Source organism: Octodon degus, unplaced genomic scaffold, assembly GCF_000260255.1.
Source record: "Octodon degus isolate 3935 unplaced genomic scaffold, OctDeg1.0 scaffold00017, whole genome shotgun sequence".
NCBI classification, from domain to species: Eukaryota; Metazoa; Chordata; class Mammalia; order Rodentia; family Octodontidae; genus Octodon; species Octodon degus.
In genome coordinates, this window is record NW_004524593.1 from 14,218,941 (window position 1) to 14,241,214 (window position 22,274).

Below are 22,274 nucleotides of genomic sequence, written 5' to 3' on the forward strand. Positions count from 1 at the left end.
AAACTCCTACAGGTATCTTCCTCAATGCATTATATATAAACAGTGATCTGAAGTGTGATATGTTTTTAAAGTGCTGCAACAAGTAATGGGGAAGATTTTCCAAAGAGTTTGAGCAGGGAGGAAATGCCTCCAGGGCTTGACTTTCTCTGCAAATGCGCCCCTCAGAGAGACAGCCGAAGTTAGCCATTTCCTTCCTTTGTTCCTTACCTCACCTGCCTGGCTGGAGTTTTATGTCTTTGGAACATTCTGACTTTTAACTTAGGGAATAAAGGGTGAAGTTTTATGTTCAACTATGTAATATTTCAGAGGCAGAGGATATATAACTAAAAGCAGACATGTAGTAAATATAGCATTCAGTTATACATTCAATTCTATTTGAATTCCAAGTGCAATTTAAAATTCTTCACAAATGCCTACTTTTAGTCTATGGTTAGTTTTTTTTTTTTCCTTTCTTTTTTTTCTTGGTGTCTTTTATTTTTTATTTTAAGGAAAAAATATAAATAACCAAACAGTTTCAAAATAGGCTATTAGAAGAGTAACAATAATTAATACTTTGTGTACTGTTGTTAGTCATTGTACAAGATACAATATACATAAAATATTGTCCAAACAATGTTGACACAAACCTTTCTTTTCAATGAACTAAGAGAAACTAGCTAAATAACTACTGTAATTATTATACCTGTTCTTCCTTTCCCTTTTCCCCATCACAATTTATCTTTTATTGAATGGTTTCTTCCCTATTCGTAGTATCTATTCCACATTTTGGATCTTTTTTTTTCATAATTTTATTGAGAAACAAATAGCAATGAGACAGTTTCAAATCAAATTGGTAGGAAAGTTTCAATAATTAACACATTGCATACATTCTTCCTAGTGGTTAATTGCTCTACAAGATGCAGACATGATATCCTATTTACAAACACCATTAGAACAAATCCCTCTATTCATTAAGGGAATGTTACTATATATCTATCCTAACCACTTTGACTACACAGATACAAAATGGACATTCATCTGTATCCCCTTTTTTTGTTAAGTTCAATTATTTGAATATTATACGTGTGTAAGCTCAGCAAAATATTCTAAAAGAGTCCAGTATCCCATAATAGTATTGGGTCTTCTGCTTGACTGGCAATGTCAGAAATTATTGACCTGAGTCCCCTACAGGTCAACATCACAGCATGGCTTTACTTCTTATATTTTGTTTTTATACTTTTCTGCTGGATGGTTAAGAACAAGGTAAAGCAGGACCTATGCAACAAGAGTTGTAGCTTGGGGTCTGAGAAGGTCAGTGAAATCCCCTCAGGATTTATCCTGAGATCCTATACCTCAGATTGTAGAACCTTTATCAGTGTCACCCATGTAGATGAGTCATGGCCATTGCTTGGCCAATGTGCTCTCTGTGAAAGCCTGAAAGAATGTTTTCTCTCCATGGGACTCTCCTTAGGCACACTCTACATCATCGATCACTTTCCTCTTTGGCCCCATAATCTCTTTGATCAGAAAATTTGGGACACTACCAAGTTACATGATGTAACAGTACAAGTTCTCATATGTCCTGAGTCTTAATTGACCTTGGAAGGCTAGGGCCAAAAAGTTGACTTTCCTTGCAGCACTCCTTTTTCTCTAATTATGGTCTGCAAACTTAGGTTGTTAACCCTCCAGAAGAGACGCTTATTGTTATTACCATACAACTTAGGCTGTTAAGCTTAACCTCACTATCTGTCTGCATATCAAACATTTTAGGCATAACATGGAACAGGTATTTTTCATCAAGTATTGATATGTTGAACTTTAAGTCCTTACAGAATATAATAAAAAAATTTAAAAATTAGAATATATTTTTAAATAGGCATTAAGAATTATATACTTCTTATGTTTACACATAAGTCCAAAAAACTAACCATATACAACCTTGAAACAGGAGAGTCCCACGATATATGGTTAGTTTTAATAACCATTTTATTCCTTATCTAAGGCAACACAGCATAGTTATTGATTTCATTTATCGTTCAGTTAAACAAAGACAGCTTAGCCCATTTTCCACCATAAGCTTGTGCCTACATTTCCCATTTGCAATTTGCTGTCTCATTTTTTTATTTGTTCTGATTTCTTTTTGATTTTGGTATCAGAAGTCAAACTCACAACCTCACGTTTGCCAGGCAGGCACTGTACCACTGAGCTATATCTCCAGCCCTTGCTACCCTTATTTTAATGCTTGGTCTCTCTGTTTTAAATTTTTAGTTATAGTAATGTATATTTACCATAAACTATATGGTAAATATATTTAGTGTTAAGCTCAGAACAGATTGTGTTTTTACCTTTAATTCCTCTCATGTGGACCCATCTGCCTTTCTCTAGTTTGTGGACTATATAAATGCAATATATGCATATCTACTATACATTTTAAAGATAAAAGTCCTTAGAAATCTGGTACCTGTACCAAGATTATTCTTCTCTAATGATTCAGCTCTGTTTACCAGTAGTTCTTTTGCAAGGAAAATCCTAATAATCTGGATAATGGTGATTATTGTTATAAACACTCCCCCCCCACACACATATGGCTAATAATGAATCATTTCTCTTATCTTTGGTAAAGAGGGCTGTTCTCTCAGCCCTTTGGTAAGGAAAGAAGCCATGAAGACCAGTACTATTCTCATATGGTCAAGGAGGGAGTCAGGCAAGGATTCAGTGAGTAGAGAATCCAGGGCATGCTGGGAAGGGGAAGCAGAGAGACCCAGGGTATACTGGGAAAGGGAAACAGAGAACCCCAGGGCATGCTGGGAAGGGGAAACAGACTTAGGGCTGTGGCTGCCAGAGCGGCTGCTCTCCTGGTGGTTTTCTTTCTTTTTAATTTTTTTTTCTTTTTTCCTTTCTTTTAAAAGCTATGCTCAGCTCAGCAAACCTGTCATACACTGCTCTGCTTGAGCAGTGCCTACAGCCTAGTCAGGAAGGTAAGATATACATATATGGATATGTTAAAAGGTAGCTGAAGGCCATATTTAAGTATGTCAGCAAATGAAACAGATGATAAAAGCAGACACCCTATGGGTTAAAGGATTAGAGAAAGCTTCACAGAAGAAGTCAGATTCCTGACAAAACTTGAAAAATGGACAAAATTGGAGAAATCAAGATTGCACTGCTAAAGGTAAAGTATATATGCGTATTGAGGAAGCCTGTGTCTCCCGAATTGTTTCACTATCTTTTATAGTCTCTTGACCTTCAGCTGGTTGAACTGTTACCATTTTGCCAGCTTTCCCCAATTCCTTAAAGCAAATCACAGCATTTACCTTCGCAGACATCTATGCATGACACACAGTTCTGTCTTTTCTCCTTTTTGGACAGGGACTTCCTAGTTGTAGAGGTGGTATTGTGATGTGGCATGTTTGTGGGGGAAATGTAGAGGGTTACTCCTTTCACCCCGGGTTAGATTTCTGTAGAGCGAAACATATTTGGGAGCAAGGCAGGAGTCTAGGGCCTGGCAAAGGTGTCTGGGGAAGTAGGTGTGACTTGTTAATTACAAACCCCCAGGCCCCACGCACAGAACATTTCCCACAGCCCCACATGTGGAGTTCATGTGAGAACTCGAGCAGGTTTCTGATAGGAGGGCCAAGACCTGACTTCAGCATGGGGAGAGGGTGATACAAAAGGACAACTGCCACTGAGCTCTGGTCGCTGTGTTCTTTCACAGTAGTCCAACCTCACGCTGTAGAGTGTACTTCTTTTCCTACCTTTACTTGACCTAAATTTGCTCTGCAGAGATTTTCCTTTTCTTCTATGTTTAATAAATGTAAAACCTTGCTACTGTTTGTTCTTGGCTTGACCAATGCTTTGCTCAGGATAGAAAGAACTGAGAATCCTCCTCTAGAAGGGAACTCCAGCACCTCAAAACGGGTAACAGGAGGAGCGCTCAGTAGTGATGGCATCTTTAGATAGCCCTGGCATCCCTGTGACTAGCTCATTTCAGTGGAGTCTCACTTGCACTGATTCTGAATTTCTCCAGAAAGAGACCTCAGAGAGGTTTTCACGGCCGGATTTTTGTAATAACAACACTGGGTGGTGTGGCCTCTGAGACAGGACTGGCTCAAGCCGCCCCCTGAAGGCCTTCCTCAACTGTGTGCTCTCCCTTATAAGCCTCTGGGGTCTCCAGTATTCATCTTGTTACTCAACTTATCCGGCCCTCTGGTTTAGCCAAGAAGAAAGTGCTTCTGGGCGGAATGCCACTAGGAAGATTGGCCCCAGGAAACAACACACCCCTTTATTTAAGGTCTTTCCCTTTTCCCCCATCAAATCAGATTTTGCTTTCTCTCCCTACTGAGGTGAAAGAGACAAAGACTTGTGCTTAATATGCAAAAGCAGTAGCTCACATCCAAATTGCTATTATCCCTGCAAAAAGACTTCTTTCAGTGCTTTAAAATTCTTTAGCTATTTGCTTTCATTGCGTGGGTTACATCTACCTATTTTTTGTTGCAAGTTTATGTAGCCTAATCACAAGTTGAGGGGAAAAGTTCCATACTACTGTTTTCTTTCTCCAAGCAGTCATCCCATTGAATTTTTATTTAAGAAAATTCTACCTGGATATGAAAAAAAGGAATTAATGGATAGGAACTGCATGTAAAAGATACGGATAAAGAATAATTCTAATTTTTTCAAGAAACATTTAATTTGCATTTTATTGAATGTGAAGGTAAATGTTCCTCCATCCAGGGAAACACAAGTGAGTACTTACAACTTATCAAATAACATAACTGCAAGGTAGAACTATGCATGATGTTACGTGAACAGTGAAGACAGTCATTAACTTTCACTTGAGACCGAAGAGAAGCCTTCTTGGGGCAGGTATGCTATGTGATTCTTTTTCATTTTCACTTTTATTAGTATGCGTTGGCAGAACATAGCAAGTACCTTCATGATGGGGAACTGGGGTGTACGTGTGTAATACAGCTAAATATTTTTATATCTCCTTCCTTTCCTCTTCTTCCATTTTATCTTATTTTACAGGATAGAAAATAAAAATCAGGGAGAGCTTTTGGCTACCCTACTCCTGCAGGACCTGTCTAGTCCAAACCCAGGCGCAGGGTGAGTAAGACTTTCTTCCATGCCCTTGGTATCCCCACCACCACTCCACAGCCCCCCATCCCGGTCGAGTGAGTAAGAACTTCTGCTGCATTCTCGGGACCCCCAGATCCAGCCCCAGCCCAGGCCCAGTGAGTGTGTGGAAGAGCTTCCTCTCTCCCCTACTCCTCCTTGTCCCCTCCAGACTCAGCTCAGGCCTAGCATACAGGTCTGGGGTGAAACTCTGCAGCTGCAGTCCCTGCAGAGAGAGCAGGGGGTAGAACCACCCAGCTAGTCCAGGAGCAGAACATCTTGCCAGAGGGGCACAACAGGTTCACTCCCAAGGGCAGCAGCAGGAAGGAGCTGAGCACAGCAGCCAGACCCAAGCCAGGCACAGCTGGATAAATTCATACTTTGTAGATCTGCACCTGAACTTCAGTAGGTGCTAAGGTTATAACTGCACCAAAGCTCTACAACAAAGATCAGAAGACAGTGCTACACAAAGTGACGAGAAGGAGCAAAATGCAATCTCAGAACCCAAGCCCACCCATAACAAGTGCAGAGGACACTAACACAGAACAAATTGGGACTCACACAGCTGAAATCAATGAATCAACGGCTTCTGAAATAAAGAAACAGCTGCAGAAAGGTATAGAGGACCTCAGATTGGAAATAGAAAATAAAAATCAGTGACGAACTATGCAAGCATAAAAGCACTATCCTACCCTCAATTTCTTCATTTGTAAAATGAAAGATTTGCCCTGAATCGATTATTTTTAAATTTTCTTCTAGTTTACTATTCTGTGGTTCTATGGGAAGATGCAGTACTGTTTTTGCTGGAAATCCAAGATAGTAATATCATATAAAGGGATAGGGAGATAGCTCAGTAGAATAAGCACTTGACAGGCCCTGAGTTCAATCCTCAGTACGGAAGGAAAAAAAAAAAAAAGTAACATCATATAAAAAGAGGACTAGAAGGAAGAAAAACAAAATTTATATATTGGAGACCACCACTGAGGCCCCTTCTTGTACTGCTACTAAGCATGGCCAGCATGCATCTAGACAGTTTAAAATTTGTAGCCAGGAGAGCTGGGGAGATAGCTCAGTAGAATAAGTGCTTTCCAGGCAAGCGCAGGGTCCTGAGTTCAATCCCTGGTACCAGAAAAAAAAAAAAAAAAAATTGTAGCCAGAAGTTGCAAACTCAGATATCTCTAGGAACGCGAGGCTGGTTATGGAAGCCATGAAGTGGTAGGATGCAAGCCCAAGGGCAGGAGCCATGGTCCATAGACCATATGATTTTTTTTTTTTAACCAGAGATTAAACTCAGGACTTGGTGCTTGCCAGGCAGGCACTTAAGCCACTGAGCTCTCTCCCTGGCCCTACCATGGTCCATAGAAAAGCACACATTCCCTCCTTATACAGATGCAAAAAGTAGCAATAAACTCTTGTTTCCTGTTAGACAAATGCGTAGCTGTATTTGGCCCTCAAAATGCTAATTTCCCTACCTCAAGTTCTAACCCAGCCTACCTCTTCCTTCCTACACGAGGATTCTGAGGGCCAGAGAGGGCAGTCATTTGTCCAGAGTCACACAGCTGTTCAGTGATACAGCAAGTCTGAAAAACCAGGTTCTTAGCCCCCGAGTCAGTGTTCTCCAGTCTCATCATCCCCAGCGGAGTCTGCACCAGCTACACAAGCCTGCTGGTTGCCCAAACACTGCGTGGGCTGTGGTCCTGCTGGCCTAACCTGAGAATCGGAACAGTGCTTGCTTCATTGGATGGCTCTGTTCGACTGTGTCCTCCAGAAACACACAGGTGGGGCTGGGCTTAGAGCTCAGCGGCACAGCGCCTGCCTGGCAAGTGCGAGGTCCTAAGTTTGATTCCTGGTGCGAAAGCAAAACCCCAGAATCCACACGTTGGGAATTTGATGTCAATGCAGGAGTGTTGGGAGGTGGGCCTAACGGAAGAGGTTTAGGTCAGGAGGGATTTGCTTTCGTGTGAGACTGAATGTCCTTGGAGAGGAAGCTCTGGGAAGTAGACTCCTCTCTCGCCGCCACTCCCTCCCTTGCCCTCCGCCTCCACCATGCAGGGCAGGGTTCTCATCTGTGCAGGACACAGCCGCTGGGTCCGCACCAGGCACCGACCCTTGGGCCTTGGGCTTTGCAGGCTCTGGAACTGAGTGTAAACTTCTCTCTTTATAAATTACCCAGCCGCAAGGATTCTGTTACAGAAATACAAACTGGACTAAGACATACACGTAGATTCAAGTCACTTTCAAAATGTATGGAATCATTAAGCTTTATTAAATTGTGATTACAGGAGCAGTGTCTCCAAGAGCCCTAGAGTTATTTTAAGTGGCCAAATAGCTATTTTTATTAAAAGTAAAATCAATATATCGAGGGCTGTGCATATAGCTCAGCAGCATAAGCGCCTGCCTGGCAAGCATAAGGTCCTGAGTTTGATGCCTGGTACAAAACAAACAAACAAAATCAATATATCAAAAAGTATTTGTACTTATAATAAATATAAAAATCACTGAGTTATTTTTATTTATAAATCTTCAAATACGGTGAATATTTTATACTTAGAGCACATCTTAATTTGGACAGCCGCATTCCAAGTGCTCCATAGCCACACGTGGCCGGCGGCTACCATCTTGGAAAGTGCAGCCCTAGTTTCTTGTTCCATTCTTGCTCTGCCAACAGCCAACCCGGGAGGGGAGAAAGTCCCTAGAGGCTTGTCTCTCCCAAGCCTCCTATTGCTGGTTAATTAAATCTCTAAGCAACGGCTGAGTCACTTGCAACTCGGAAGACAATTTAAGAAATCTGTTTCAAAGCCAAGAACACAGCTCCCCACGTACAAGAAGGGAGGCAAATCCTTTGGGCCAGGTGCCTTGAAGGAGCAAAGACTGCACTGAATCAAGTGCCCTTGTGTGGGCGGGAAGGAGGTAAGTCACAGCCGCAGGGACAGAGGGGAGCAGGGGAAGTAATGCTGCCCTGGGGGCCCCCTGCCCCTCCAGAGCCACCGTGAAGTAGGATCAACAATGCTGCTTCCACTCGGGCCTCCCAGTCCGGACATGGGCAGGTCCTGTGCCATTTTCACTTTACAGAGGAAAAAACCAAGGCCGAGGGGCCGTGAACTCGTCTGAGGTCATTTAGTAATCAGCGGAGCTGGTGCTTAGCGCTCTAGCCTGCTGGAATGTTAACACCTAATTTTTAACCAGATACATACTAGGACATTCTCATGTCATCTCCAAACACCTGAGTGTGCCGGACTTTTGCACAAATGTGCACGGATGTTCGATGTTTACATATAGTGTCTTAATTACCTGCATGACTGAATCATCTATTTTTAGGCAAATTTAAAGATCTAAAACAATAGCACTGCCCGATAAAGTGTCTTGTTTCTTGATCTTTCTCTTTGCCCTGCCTTTTCACCCACCCACTATTTCTGGTGAGCGCCTAAGAAAAGTCCTGTAGGACACTGAGAGAACCAAGAGACTCAGCAGAAACGCAGATGGTGAATGCCGGGAACCAGCAGGGCTGGCAGGCTACATGGGACTCGGGGTGACTGCGGCCTCTGATTTGGGACGGGAGAGGAGGAAAACAGCCAAAAATTTGTGTCTCAAAATAGCCTACTAACTTTAGTCTTGGTTAGTGAGCTATTCCCACTGAGTGATTCGTTTTACCAGAGGGAAGACATGTTGTCCAATTCAGCAGGGCTCAGCTGAAGGCCGGGAGTCGCAGCAGTTCGGGCTGCACTCTGGGGCGCCATACTGGCTGTACTGACACCCTGGCCTGCCATTTTCCAGCTGTGGCGTGCTGGCCAGTCATGATGAAATTTCTTTGTTTTAGACTCTTCATTTTAAAACTGGATATAAAAATAATTTTACTTGACAGGGTTTTCAGAAGGATCAAAGACAACACGGAACATCAAGTGCCCAGAAGAGAGTCCGCACTCACGAGTTCAGCGGTGTACAGAGTTGAGGCCTAGTTCAGTGGCCCTGCACCAGGGCCTCACTTCAGAATCACTGGGAAAGTTTGTTAAAGTCAAGGGTCCAAGCCTTGCGCTCCATGGGAAACGCTGGGGGACAAAACAGACTTATTTTCCCAAGAGGGGGAGGGGTTACAAACAAGTCCCAATTGTCACCCTCCTTGGCTGGCAATGTGTACCAGAATATTAAGTCCTTATCCATTTTGTGCCAAAAGTACTAAGAGGCCAAGAGGTGTGGTGGGAAAGGCATGGGCTCTGGAGTCAGACAGTCCCGTGAGGACACTCTGGCCCTATCATTGCTGGCTGTGTGACCATGAGGAGGCACTTCATCTCTCCGAGCCTCAGTTTACCCAGAGGTGTAGAAGAAAGCATTACAGTTTTCTCTGAGCTTGGGATGAGGATTAATAAAGCTCAGCAGTGCCTAGGTTCAAGCAGTGTGGTCAAGATGGAACCCTCAACCCCAAGGCCCTCTGAGGTGGTGGGAATACAGCACCTGAGAGAGTCTCTGGCTGTGGTGAGGCTGTCCACCGTGCACCTGGCAGTGGGCGGAACTGAATTCTGCAGGTGGAACAGCTGCAGGCCCTTGGTGGGCAGACCCCTGGGGACTGTGGCTGACTCAGAGGTGCCAACAGAGGTGAAGCTAGGTGACAGTGGGGAGGGCTCCACGGGCTTCTTCTTCACTGGAAAACAAGCTGCTGTTCTTTTCAGATAGCTTCTTTCCTTGTCAGAGGGACAAAAATGAGGGACCCAGGTTCACCCCTCTTGAAGAGGGAGCTAGGGTTCCCAGAAAGATTATGCGAGTAATCTACGTGAATCATGAGGAGCAGCACCTGGCCTACCATGGGGGATGGTAGTGGTGGCCGCAGTGTTCCCTCCCACGCTTCCAGGGTGGGCCATCGCTCTCCACTCTCCACGTCCTTCTGATATGCAGTCTTGTGACGGAATGACCTGTTCGCAGCCCTTCGTGCCAGATTAGCACACAGTGTGAAGCAAAACCAAAACTCACTGCCATGCCAGGCCTCACTGGCAGAGACGACAGATACGGTGATCCTCCCGACCTGTTTGTCATGTCCCACCCAGCAGACGCTCCTCGCTGTCAGGGGGGCAGGAAGCCCTCAGAAGGGAATCTCCCCCACTGCACGAGGCACCCCCTCCCTCAGGACATGGCCAGGTGTCACCAAGGTCTTTCTAGCCCAGGACATTCTAGTGGCATGTTGGGAGTGGGAACAGAGCACGAGAGCTCAGTAGACAGACAGCCTGCTCCACAGTCGTCCCTGCAGCACACCATGGCTTCTGTTTTGGCGTTCTCCTCGGCATCTGGCCTGTCTTCTGGACTTTGCTGCTTCGATTCCCTGGAAGCAGGGCCTCTCCTCTCTCAGGTGTACTAGAGGGCAGCTCCTCCCCTGACTTACTTCTCTTTACAACCCAGTTCTTAGCATGGTATCAAGACCAGTATGTCCCTCAACCATGACCGGTGACAGCATGCAGTGGCATGTCACAGCCCTGGTGCTGGGATGAGCTTAGAGATGAGGGCTGTGGTAGTTTCCTGAAAGCTGGCTTTGTCCATCTCCAGCCTGACTGGACAGAGGGCAAACAAAAGATGGTGCAACTTCCTAGTCCCTCTCTCTGACCAGGGGAACTCCTGGCTTTGGAACCTGAAACCTAAATTCAAGGGTTAGATCTTTTGCTTACCAAGGGGACCTACCTGGGCCATTTACCCAATCTTCTTGGAACTCTATTTATTTATTTGTTTCCTGGAAATCATAGTAAGATTGTTACAGTCCAAAATTTATGAAAATGCTCTTTAAAGAAGCACAAGTATAGGAATAACAGGTATTATTTTCATTGACTAGTTTTCTGGTGGGTTCTGATTGTTGCATTTTAAATGCATAAAACACCTACTATGTGCTGGTGGTTTCAAGAAGTATATGCCACAGAACAAATAAAATTGGAAAGATACAGTACATACTGTGAAAGGGAAAAAAAACTGCTCAAAGGGAAAGAACAACTGGGATGAGGAAAAGGAGAAGGGAAAGAAGGAAGAAAAGGAAAAAATTATACATACAAGATAGCTAAAAGTTCTACTAATTTCTATTGTTTCATAGAAAGAACAAGTGTTCAATTTGCATGCTTATGTCTGATAATCTGAACAACTGCTTAGAAGATAATATGCAACATAACAACCATTGTTGACTTTCTATCATCATGTTTTGAAATTCTGTATCATTTTTATCTCTTTTCTTTTTTATTCTCTTTAAAATAAAAAAAGTGAAAAAAGAAAAAAAAGAGGCACATGCCGCAGGTATGAAGAGTGTTGCAGGCCATGCAAAGAAGGGAACCTGCGTGTTTCACAGACAGCCTGGTGTGTCCTTGGTGCTTTGCTCTGGGAAATGTGCATAGCCCTTCTTAGAGTTGAAACTGTAACATGAGAAATCATCCCTTTTGGCTGCACGGAGCCTTTGTTCCCACCCCATAGTGCTGGCCACCGACTCCAGATAAAAAGAGAAATGATCGAGTATAACCTGGGTTGGAGCTACACAAGGATCCTGAAGATTGTGGTCTTAAGAATCAGTGTTCATTCTAAAAGCTGGGACACACGAGGAAGAATGCTAGTGTTAGCTGAAACCTGCCCTTGCCATTAAGCTTGGTGCTGTTCCCCAGGGATTTACGTATATTACTCCTTGAACACATCTAAGAACGTTTCCAGGGAGCCTGTGTTATTCTCACTTTTATAGATGCTGACCCTGAAGCCCTGGAATTATACCTGACTTGCCCCTGGCCACTCCTGTTTGATCAGAGCAGCAAGGACTGAACCTGGCCAGGCTGCCAAGCCAGGGGCAGCGCCCAGATGCCCATGGAGACTGCCCGGGAGGAGGGGCAGCACTTTCTAAATGACAATGTGAGTGACCTCTGAGTGGCCTCTCCTTGGTCACTGCCTCTTCCTCAGTTTGGTCCTCAGAGATACAAAAATTTAGGGCTCACTTAGGCATTAAGAGAAAGAAAGCTTTTCATGAGTCAGTCTTTCATTGTACTTCTTGTTAAAGGACAACCTTAAAAGGTCATGATCGCCTACAGATATAGAGTGAGCATGAGTTAAGTAAGGATTTTCATTATGAGATGACTAGGCATATGTTGTCAGAAGAAAAACTTTAGGCAAATTACACTGAACAGAGTTTAATTGAACAAAGAAGGATGAATTGGGCAGAGGTACAGTTCAAAGAACTCTGTCTGCAACGCGGTCAGCCAACATTTTGTGGTCAGAAGTTTGATTGGTTACAGCTCAGCCTTGGCTTATTCACATATGGTCTGAGCAGTTTGCAGCCTGTGATTGGCTGAAGCTCCGCTGCTGTGATTGGCTGAAACTCAGGTATTCATTACAAAGTCTACTCTTGAGGCTGGGGGTATAGCTTAGTGTAGAGCGCTTGCTTAGTATGCACAAAGCCTTGGTTTCAAGAAGAAGCACCAAAATATAATGATAATAATAATTAACTGTATGCCTAAATGAGACTTTTAGTTTGCATACTCAGGTGGAGTTCATAAGGACTCAAGTATGGAGGCTTCCTTAGGCCAAAATTAGTTTAACAATGTTGCAGCTGTTTCAAAGGAATCCAAAGGACAGACACCATTATAGATCAGAAAGATTTTTTTTTTTTTCGTGGTACCGAGGATTGAACTCAGGACCTTGTGCTTGCCAGGCAAGTGCTTACTCTACTGAGCTATCTCCCCAGCTAGATCAGAAATATTGAAATGAACGCAAAACTGGCTTTTCTAGGGTGGAGAAAGGCCGTATGGGCAAAACTTATTTGCATCTTTAGACAAGAATTACTTTTCATTCTTTTACTGAGTGTCTGTTCTCACTCGTTAGTGTGGTAAAATAGATGGAAGCCAATAAAAGTCTAGAATCGGTTAGTCTTAACGAGTGTGCTCCACAGTCTTCTATTGGAGTGATCCAGAAATTCTTTTAGCTTGTTTAAAATTTGTTTACTTCAGCACTGCTAGAATCTTTACATGTATCTCAGCAGCAGGAGACCTGCCAGCCTGGGCTACAAGTTTAAGACCAGCCTGAATGACATAGTAAGATCCTGTCTCAAAAAAACAACAACAAGGGCTGGTGAGATGGCTCAGTGGTCTAAAGCACCTACTTAGAACAAGCTTAGCAAAGCACAGGGACCACGGTTCAATCCCCCAGCACCACATGCCAGCCAGCCCCGCCCCCTGGTGGGCTGAGCTGGCCACACACACACAAATAAATAAAATTAAAAAAAAAAATTGAATTTAAAAAAAAAAAAAAAACAACAACAACAACAACAAAAAACCCCACACACTCGACGCTGCCTTCATTTTTATATCTTTTCCTTGTTGCTGTAACCTCTGTTTCCTCACTTCATCCACACTAAATGTGTTTAATTTGTGTTCTGATGGGATTGGCTACCGGATGACAGGTAGCCAAGGCAGCCATGATCCGGTGCTTCTATTTGTTGTGTCTTTGGGTTCTCACTCATGGTGCTTTGTTTCCTTAGAAGTTTTGTCATTTTTTAAACATTGAGTTTATATTGTGGAAACCATGAAGAGCTCCCAAGGTGACATTGAGATTATTTTAAACTGAAGAAATGTAAACTCCAGAAGATCCACAGATTCAAGAAAAGCTTTTTTGCTCCATCTGTACTGGGAATTGATCCCAGAGCCTTTGCACTGACTTTCTTTCTTTCTTTTTCTTTTTTTGGGGGGGTGGTACTAGGGTTTGAACTTAGGACTTTGAACTTGCCAGGCAAGCACTTATTCTACTGAGTTATCTCCGCAGCCCCACACTGACTTACATCCTCATCCCTTTTTTATGCTTTATTTTGAGACAGGACCTTGCTAAACCTCTAAATTGCTTAGCCTGGAATTGAACTAGCAATCTTCCTGTCTCAGCCTGGAATTACAGGTGTACACTACCACACCCAGCTGAAACAAGATTTTTTATAGTGTTCTTTGTCCTACTATATGGAACAACTTCTGGAAATATGCCTGCTATAAGTTCCTCTTCAAGACCGATCTCCTCCCAGAAAGGAGAATCAACCCTGCCCCAGATCATTTCTCCAGGGAAGTTTATAGCCCTGAGTATCAAAATGGAGTCACTGGTGTCACACCCTAACAGATGAAGCCAGAAACTGAGCACAAGCGTTCACACCCGTAATGTCAGCTACTCAGTAGGCTGAGGCAGGAGAGTCTCATGTTTGCTAATGGTCTTCCTTTCAGAACAGCTCACGTGAACTTCTTTTCATCTTTGCAATTTCCTCCTTTACTCTGCATCCTCCGATATGGCTGTGACCACCCTCCTCATAGCACGTCTAACCCAGTTGCAGTCCTCTACTAGCCCCACGTCATCTCCTTGCTTTGATGACTAGTTTCTATTGCTCATTTTAGGTTGGGAAGAGAGAAGGGCCACACAGAACTACAGATTTAAAGGTTATCAACATGTAGGCCCCAGGTGTAGCCGCCCCTTTGGGTTGCTCGTCACGGAGCCCTACCACGTGTGTATGTGTCGCACCCAGGAGTATGTTCTGTTGTTTTCTGCTGTTGGTCTGGCCTTTGCTGTTCTAATTGTTGGCCATAGCTACTGAATAAGAGAGTTAGAGGGAAGGATTTTCCTCCCCTGCAGTATTTGTTAGGAATTTAACAGCTAGAATATCTTCAGGCTTGCTGAGGGGCCTGTGCTTACCTAGAGGGATTTACATTTGCCTTTTCTAGGTACTCAGCATGACGTACAGAGCCCGCCAGAAAAGGATACACACTTCAGGAAATGAAAGACTTGTATAAATATTTTAATACTACATTTATTGAGACATCATGCACTTAATACAGGTCACCTTTCGGCTCTACCACTATAGGAAGTCCTCACAGCGGTGGTCATTCCCTTCCCAACTGCTGCTTGGGTGACCTTGGTTACTGAGATTGCTACATGTATTTTAATTTCTTCTCCAAGGATTGGTAGTGCAGTGGATTTTCTGTGATATACGACAACATCCAGGTATATGAGATAACACCCTCCATTGAAAAATGTCATACTTTTTTTTATTTTCCTAAGGTGTGTATACATATTATTTGTGTGTGTGTGTGTGTGTGTGTGTGTGTGTGTGTGTGTGTGTGTATTGCACTCTGCCCAGACCAACTTAAGTAAAATCCTTAACTTGGGGTTTTTCAGAATATGCAAATATAGTGACTTTAGACCCAAACCCAAATGGAGTTTGGCCTACAGACACACATACCTCAGGGAAACTTTATTTTGCCTCTTAAACTGGGAGCCAAGCCAGGCAATTCACTTGTATGTCCCTTGTGGGGACTCTACTCCCCCTGGCTTTCAGCCTTTAGAAATCCCAACTCTGGGCTGAGGTCTCGGGTCCTATCCATCAGCTTCTCTGGGCCCTGCGGTCTCTAGAAATTGATAGATTTCCCTGAGGATTCTCCTGGCCTTAGTACTGACCTCTCTAAATTTGTGTTATTGCTTTTGTTAGTTTGTCTGTTAAATTTGTATGTGTGTGTGTGTGCACATGTGTGCATGTGTGTATGAAATCCCACCACTTCAGACGAAGGCCACCTCCCACCTGCACTCTGAGCCACAGATTGTGTCCCTGGTGCACCCAGCATCCCCAGAACCTAACACCCTCCAGAAGCACCTCCTCTGTGTACAGGGCTATTTTTGGCAGACATTTCGGATCTCAACAACAACATTCCATCCATAGACCCCCAAAAAACTTAGGCACATCACTTTTTGAAAAATACATTCAGACTACCTCTAAGAATTTCCGGTCTTGTCAATTTCAGCATTACTGAAAAGTGCCAATCTAAATTTTTCTCTGAGACTCAAGGCACACGTGAAGTTATGAGTTCCTGTGAAAAATCAAGTGAAAGTTAAGCACTGTTGACATACAGTATCATGAGATGAACATTTACATTCCAAAAAGGTGGAAGGGGCACTAGAAAGAAATCAGGCCAAAGCAAGATGGAAGCCCAATAGGCAGGCATCAGAGGCCATAGCTCCACATCCAGTGCTCTAGGAGGATGAAGCTGCCCCAGTGTGAGGGCACTGGTGGTTGTAGCTCTCCTGGCCTCTCTTGGGCTGGCTCTGTTCACTGCCTGTGGCTTTCCTCAGATGTGTCATGCTCCTGGCTTCTCTGATTTTCTGTGGTATCTGCTACACTTTCAGCTTCACCCTCATAGCATCCCACACTGACCCCTCAGGGGCTCACTGCCTGCTTTCCAGGCCTGACGCCCAACAGAATGCTCGGGCGCAAGCTCACCAGTGGATGACCCACCCGTGAGGACAGCACTCCCGGATCCAACCCCCTCCAAGGTTCTGCCTCTGAGTGCGTGAGATTTCTGGGGACAGTCCAGATTCCAGCCACAACAGCTTGTGCACACCAGCTCAACAACCCATCTTAAAAGTGTTTTCAAGTATTTTGGGGATTTGGTAGGGACAGAATTTTTCAGAATATCTAGAATTAATAGTCATAGTAGTAGTATATGTCTCAAGTAGTAGTATGAGGCAATAAACCTAGAGTTTGAGCTAATTCATCCAAAGTAGCTAGCATGGGGCAGTGTCTATGCTAGACCATGGGAAACAAGATTCTGTCCCTTCCCTCGGGGGAAGCGGCCTGGTTCCGGCTCCTTCCTGAAGACAGAACTGAACTGAATTTTCACTCTGCTGCTTATCAACTGTATTAATACAAATGTATTTCTTAACCTAGAAGGAGGAGGTAGATACTGCATGAAGAGTGAACTAAGCTCTGAATGTCACAGAATGACTTCTGATGCAAGCCACAGAGCCCCCAACTTAACACAGCGTAAGCAATTAAAAAATCATCACCTCACATATGAGCGCAGAGGTGGCAGAGAAAAGCCCAGCTCCAGGTCCCCTGGGTCTGCCTTACTGTGGGTGACAATATTCATGCTCACGCTGACAAGATGACTGCGGTAATTTTGGCAATCTCTTCTAGACACAGATTCCCAGAGAAAAAGGCCACCCCTTCTTTTGTCTCCCACAACCTCTGCCAACCTCCTCTTACAGGACCTTTCTTTATGCTTCATTGGCCGGAGCTGTGTACACGACCTTTTTGGAACTAGTCCTTGGCAAGGGGAATGGATATGTCGTGGTTGGCTTAGACGAACCAGTCTTTACCTTTGGAATTGCAGACAGGGTCATCATCTGCAAGCCTCAAAAAGAAAGAATAGATGCAGAGTGTTGGAGTTTCTGCCCAAAACGGCAAGGAAGAAAGCAGCAACAGAAGCCACGTAGGGCTTCAGCAAGTTGCACTACAGCCAGCAAATGCCTACTACAGGCGACTAGCAACAGGTAGACATAGGTCCAAGGAGTACTGGTCACTGGTCCTCTCAACCGCACTTAAACCTCACTACCACCAACTGATTTGAGAGCAACATCTTCATGTAACTCTTCACTTAGAAATCAAGCCATTTAACAGGCGTTATGAGAATATTTTCAAAACCCCCAAAGTGACACTCTGCAGAAGTAGACACTGTCCTTTCACAACTTGCTTTATGTCACAGTGCACAGCACATGGCCAAATGGGTGTTGGGGGGTTGGTTACTGTCCCCCGGTTCTGTAGCAACAAGAAGCCCTTGGTGGTGTTCTCCTCTGAGTAGTGCACCCTTCGAGTGTCTAGAGAGCCTTCTTGACAAAGAAAATCTCCTCTAGGGCAGAGCCTATAGGTACCTAGGAAGCGAGGACTCCCAGCCCCTTCCCTTCATTCAAATATCATAAATAAGAAAGTAAAACAGAGACAGACAAAAAGCAGACTGAGAAGGACAGAACTGGCAAAATATAATTTCACAAAAACAAGAAGAATAAAAGCAGGCAAAGGAAGGAACATCCCTCTGTGCCCTGGAATTTTAAGGAATCAATATATTGTAAATTCCTTTAAACGTAAACATTTCTTATTTTTCCTCCACTTCCTATAGCCCACTTTTCAGCAGTTCCTTTACTCATCTGGAGGCAGAAGATGGACAAAGGGTCACCTCCTGAAGAAACAGCCCTCCTTCCTCTTCTCCCCTCCCCTAGGAATCCATGGCTGCAGGAAGCACATTCAGATAAAACAATTCTAGTTACTGGAAAGCCTTAAGGTTTTCATCTGTGGGTTTACAACAGTACGACCTTTGACCTCCCAATAAAAGAGATTTACTAAGCAACATAACACCTTTTATGTAACATCAACATTAGCCAAGTCACTTCAACTGTCCCAAGTGAGATTTCTCAACCACACAAGACTAAAGGCTGGAAGGAAGCGCACAGTGTTCAAAGTTGTGCATGTAGCTATGCATGCATTCAAGACAGAACATCATTTCAGACAGTGACGTTAGTGGAGTTCTAGCACAAAAGCAAGCAAAAACAGAGGAGCTTTGACTGGAGGAAGGGTGTGAGGAGTGACAGGAGGAGGATGCTATGGTTTCAAAGTCCACTTTCAAACTTGTACTGAAATCCAGTTGCCCTGGTAGCAGTATTAAGGGGTGCGGCCTTGAAGAGCTGATTTGGTGCCCTCACGAATGGGTGCATGTTGTTACAGGAGTGGGTTTTTATGGAGAAAGTGGGTTTGTTATGAGTTGGTTCCCCTCTGCTTGCTTTCCCTTCACCCCCCCACATTACTGTGTAACAAGAAAGTTATTGCCAGAGATGACCCCTGGTCTCTGGACTTCCCAGCTTCCAGAACTGCAAATGGAATAAACTTTATTATTTATAATGTATCCAGTTGGTGGTACTCTGTTATGGCAGCAGCACTTGGATTAAGAGGAGCTCCCAAAGTCCCTGCCTTGTTCTCAGCAGTCCCTTGAAGCACTGGCCCAAGCACAGTTTCCCAGGATAGCTGGACAAACATGGCCCAGAATATCTGCAAGATCCCTTTCAGCACTAAAACACTAAGGCCCTCAAAAAGGAAGACTCTCCAAGCCATCAGAAATTAAAAGGGTGAAATCACAACGGAGCTTTCGGAAATCCAGAAGATCATCTATACCTACTTTGAAAACTTGTAGCTGGAAGATATAAGATGGAAAATGTAGAAGAAATGAACAGATTGCTAAGTGCATACGAATTACCAAAGCCGAATCAAGAAGATATAAAAATCCTAAATAAATCAGTATCAATCAATGAAATTGAAGATGTAAATAAAAATCTACCAATGAAGAAAATTCCAGGCCCTGGTGGATTTACTGCTGATTTTTACTAGAAATTTAGAGAAGACCTAACACTGCTACTTCTCAAATTCTTTAATGAAGTTAAAAGGGAAGCAGTACTCCCAAATTCATTCCTGGAAGCAAGCATTACCTGATACCCAATCTGGAGAAGGATCCAACTAAGAAAGAGAAGCTTAGGTCAATTCCCTAGTGAACATGGATGAAAAAATCCTCAACAAGATACTGGCAAACAGAACGCAGCAAATTATCAAGAAGATTACACACCAGGGCCAACTGCAAGTCATCTCGGGGTGCAAAATTTTTCTATCCAAAAAATTAAATGCCTAGGAACCAATCTAACAAAGAATGTAAAAGACATGTACATTGAAAACTATAGTACTCTGAAAAAGGAGATTGAAGAAGATATCAGAAAATGCAAAGATATCTTTTGTTCTTGGGTAGGAAGAACCAATAGTGACAATGGCCATACTTCTAATGTACTGGTGTGCAGATTTAATGCATTTCCAATCAAAGTTCCAACAGCATATCTCACAGAATTACAGAAAGCAATGCTAACACTCCTTTGGAACCAAGAAGGATCTAGAATAGCAAAGACAGTTCTGGACAACAAATACAAGACAAGGAGCACCACAATCCCAGACTTAAAGTTGTGCTACAAAGCCAATGTGGTACAAACAGCATGATACTGGCAAAAAGCAAAGAAAAAAACAGACCCGAAGACCAATGGAACAGATTAGCAGATGCAGAAACAACTACAGACATACTCAGCCACCTTATCTTTGTTTTTGTTCATTTGTTTGTTTGTTTGTTTATTTGTTTTTAGCTGGCTCTGGCTGCCTTAAGGTGGGTCTGGTAAGGCAGGTGGAGCTGGGGATTGAACTGCAGTATCCTGTGCCTGACTGCATTTTCATGAGCAGGTGCTTAAACAACTGAACTAACCGGCAGGCACCCCCTTATCTTTGACAAAGGTACTGAACATATAAACTGTAAGAAAGATAGACTCTTTAATAACTGGTGCTGGAAAAACTGGCTGAGCACATGGCAAAGATTAAAATTGAACCATATCTTTCACCATGCACTAAGATAGATTCAAAGTGGATCAAAGATCTAAATATTAAAACAAAAACATTAAATCTGTTGGAAGAGAGAATAGGCAAAGAAGATATTGGTATAGGCAAAAACTTTATGAATGAAACCCCACCCAAACAGGAACTATCACAAAGAATCAACAACTGGGATCTCATCTTATTAAAAAGCTTCTGCACGGCAAGAGAAACCACCAGAAGAGTGAAGAGACAACCCACAGTGTGGGGAAAAAATGTTTGCTAGCTGCTCTACAGACAAAAATTACTATCAACAGCTCAAAATTAATTTAAAGATGCAATTTAAAGATCAAATAAAAAATGGACATCCAAGATAATACATGCTTCTCTGATGAAATGCAAATAGCAAATAAATATGTGAAGAAATATCCAAAATAACTGTTCATTCAAGAGATGCAATTTAAAACAACACTGAGATTCCATCTCACCTTGGAAAAAAATAGCCATTGTCAAGAAATAAACCAAAAACAATGGTTGGAGGGGCTGTGGGGAAAAAGGAATCCCTCAAAGGTGGTGGGCACGTAGACTGGTGCAGCCACTATGGAAGTCAGAGTGGAGATTCCTCTGAAAACTAAGATTGGAGGTCCCATTATACGGAGCTACTCCCCTTCTTGGTATCTTCCCAGAAGAATTAAAAACATCACACCACAGTAATATATATGCACCCATGTTTATAGAGGCACAATCTGTAATAGATATATCTTGGTAAATAACCCAAATGTCCATCAACCAAGGAAGGGATAGAAAAGATACTATCTTTTTTATACAGTGGAGTACTACTCAAACATAAAGAAGGATAAACTTGAGACTCTTATAGGTAAATGGATACAACTTGAGGCCTTACTCATAAATGAAATAAACCAGAAGCACATTGTCTCCCTGCTATGAGAAACTGAAAGTACAAATATATATTGTACATTTGAACCGAAATGTACAATATATATTGTTAAATGAGAAGAAACTGTTCAAATAGAAAGAGAAACAGATGGAGAAAGGAAAAAAGGAAAGGAAAAAAAAAATATATATACACATAGTTAAGGTAGTTATACTGCTAATTTCTCTTAGTCAATTGAAAAGAAAAGTTCGTGCTAATATTGTTTGGATGATTAAATGCCGATATTTTACTCTGCATAACTAAAGATAACACTATTCATTAAATACCTAAGATGGCTGTTAATTTGCATACATGTTAAAAATAAAAACTTACATCTCTTTAAAAATATAACACCATTCAATTTTATTCAATATATTAGCCATTTTACCCTCTTATTGTCCTGTTTTGAAATTTTGTTTCATTTTTTCTCTTTAAAATAAAATAAATACATAAAAATGAAAAGAAAACTTCATTCTTCCCTTCTAGAGTTATACAGCAGCCCAACACACCTTCCACAGACATGAAGAAAAAAGGGAAACAAATCTCTGTTCTAACTTATTTCTCCTCTTTCATAATTTTGGGTAAATTTATTTATTTATTTATTTATTTGTATTTTAGGGAAGGGTCTACAGGGTGTTCAGGGTCTCACTACTAGATAGGACTCATAGTGATCAACCTGTTTACAGCCTCCCAAGAGCTGAGATTACAGGTGTGCACCACTATGCCCAGTCTCAATAGCTGTCTCAGCGCACCCCAGGGGCAGGGCTGTCACAGCAGGCCCGGGGATCAATCCCCCAGCCCCTGCACCTGCCTGCAGGCACTTTAATCCACTGAGCTATTTGGCTGGCCCTAATTTTGGAAAATTTTTAAAAATATATTTAACAGGGCACAGTACAGGTAATAATAGAACTAATTCCTACCACTCCTAATCAGAAAATTACAACTTGACATATTTGTCACAGATAAGTTTTTAAACTAAAGGTATAAAACCTGGCAGCTGACACTGTCTTAGTTCATCTCCCCAATTATTTTCCTCCTATTTTCCTTTTCATGACTAAGTAATTC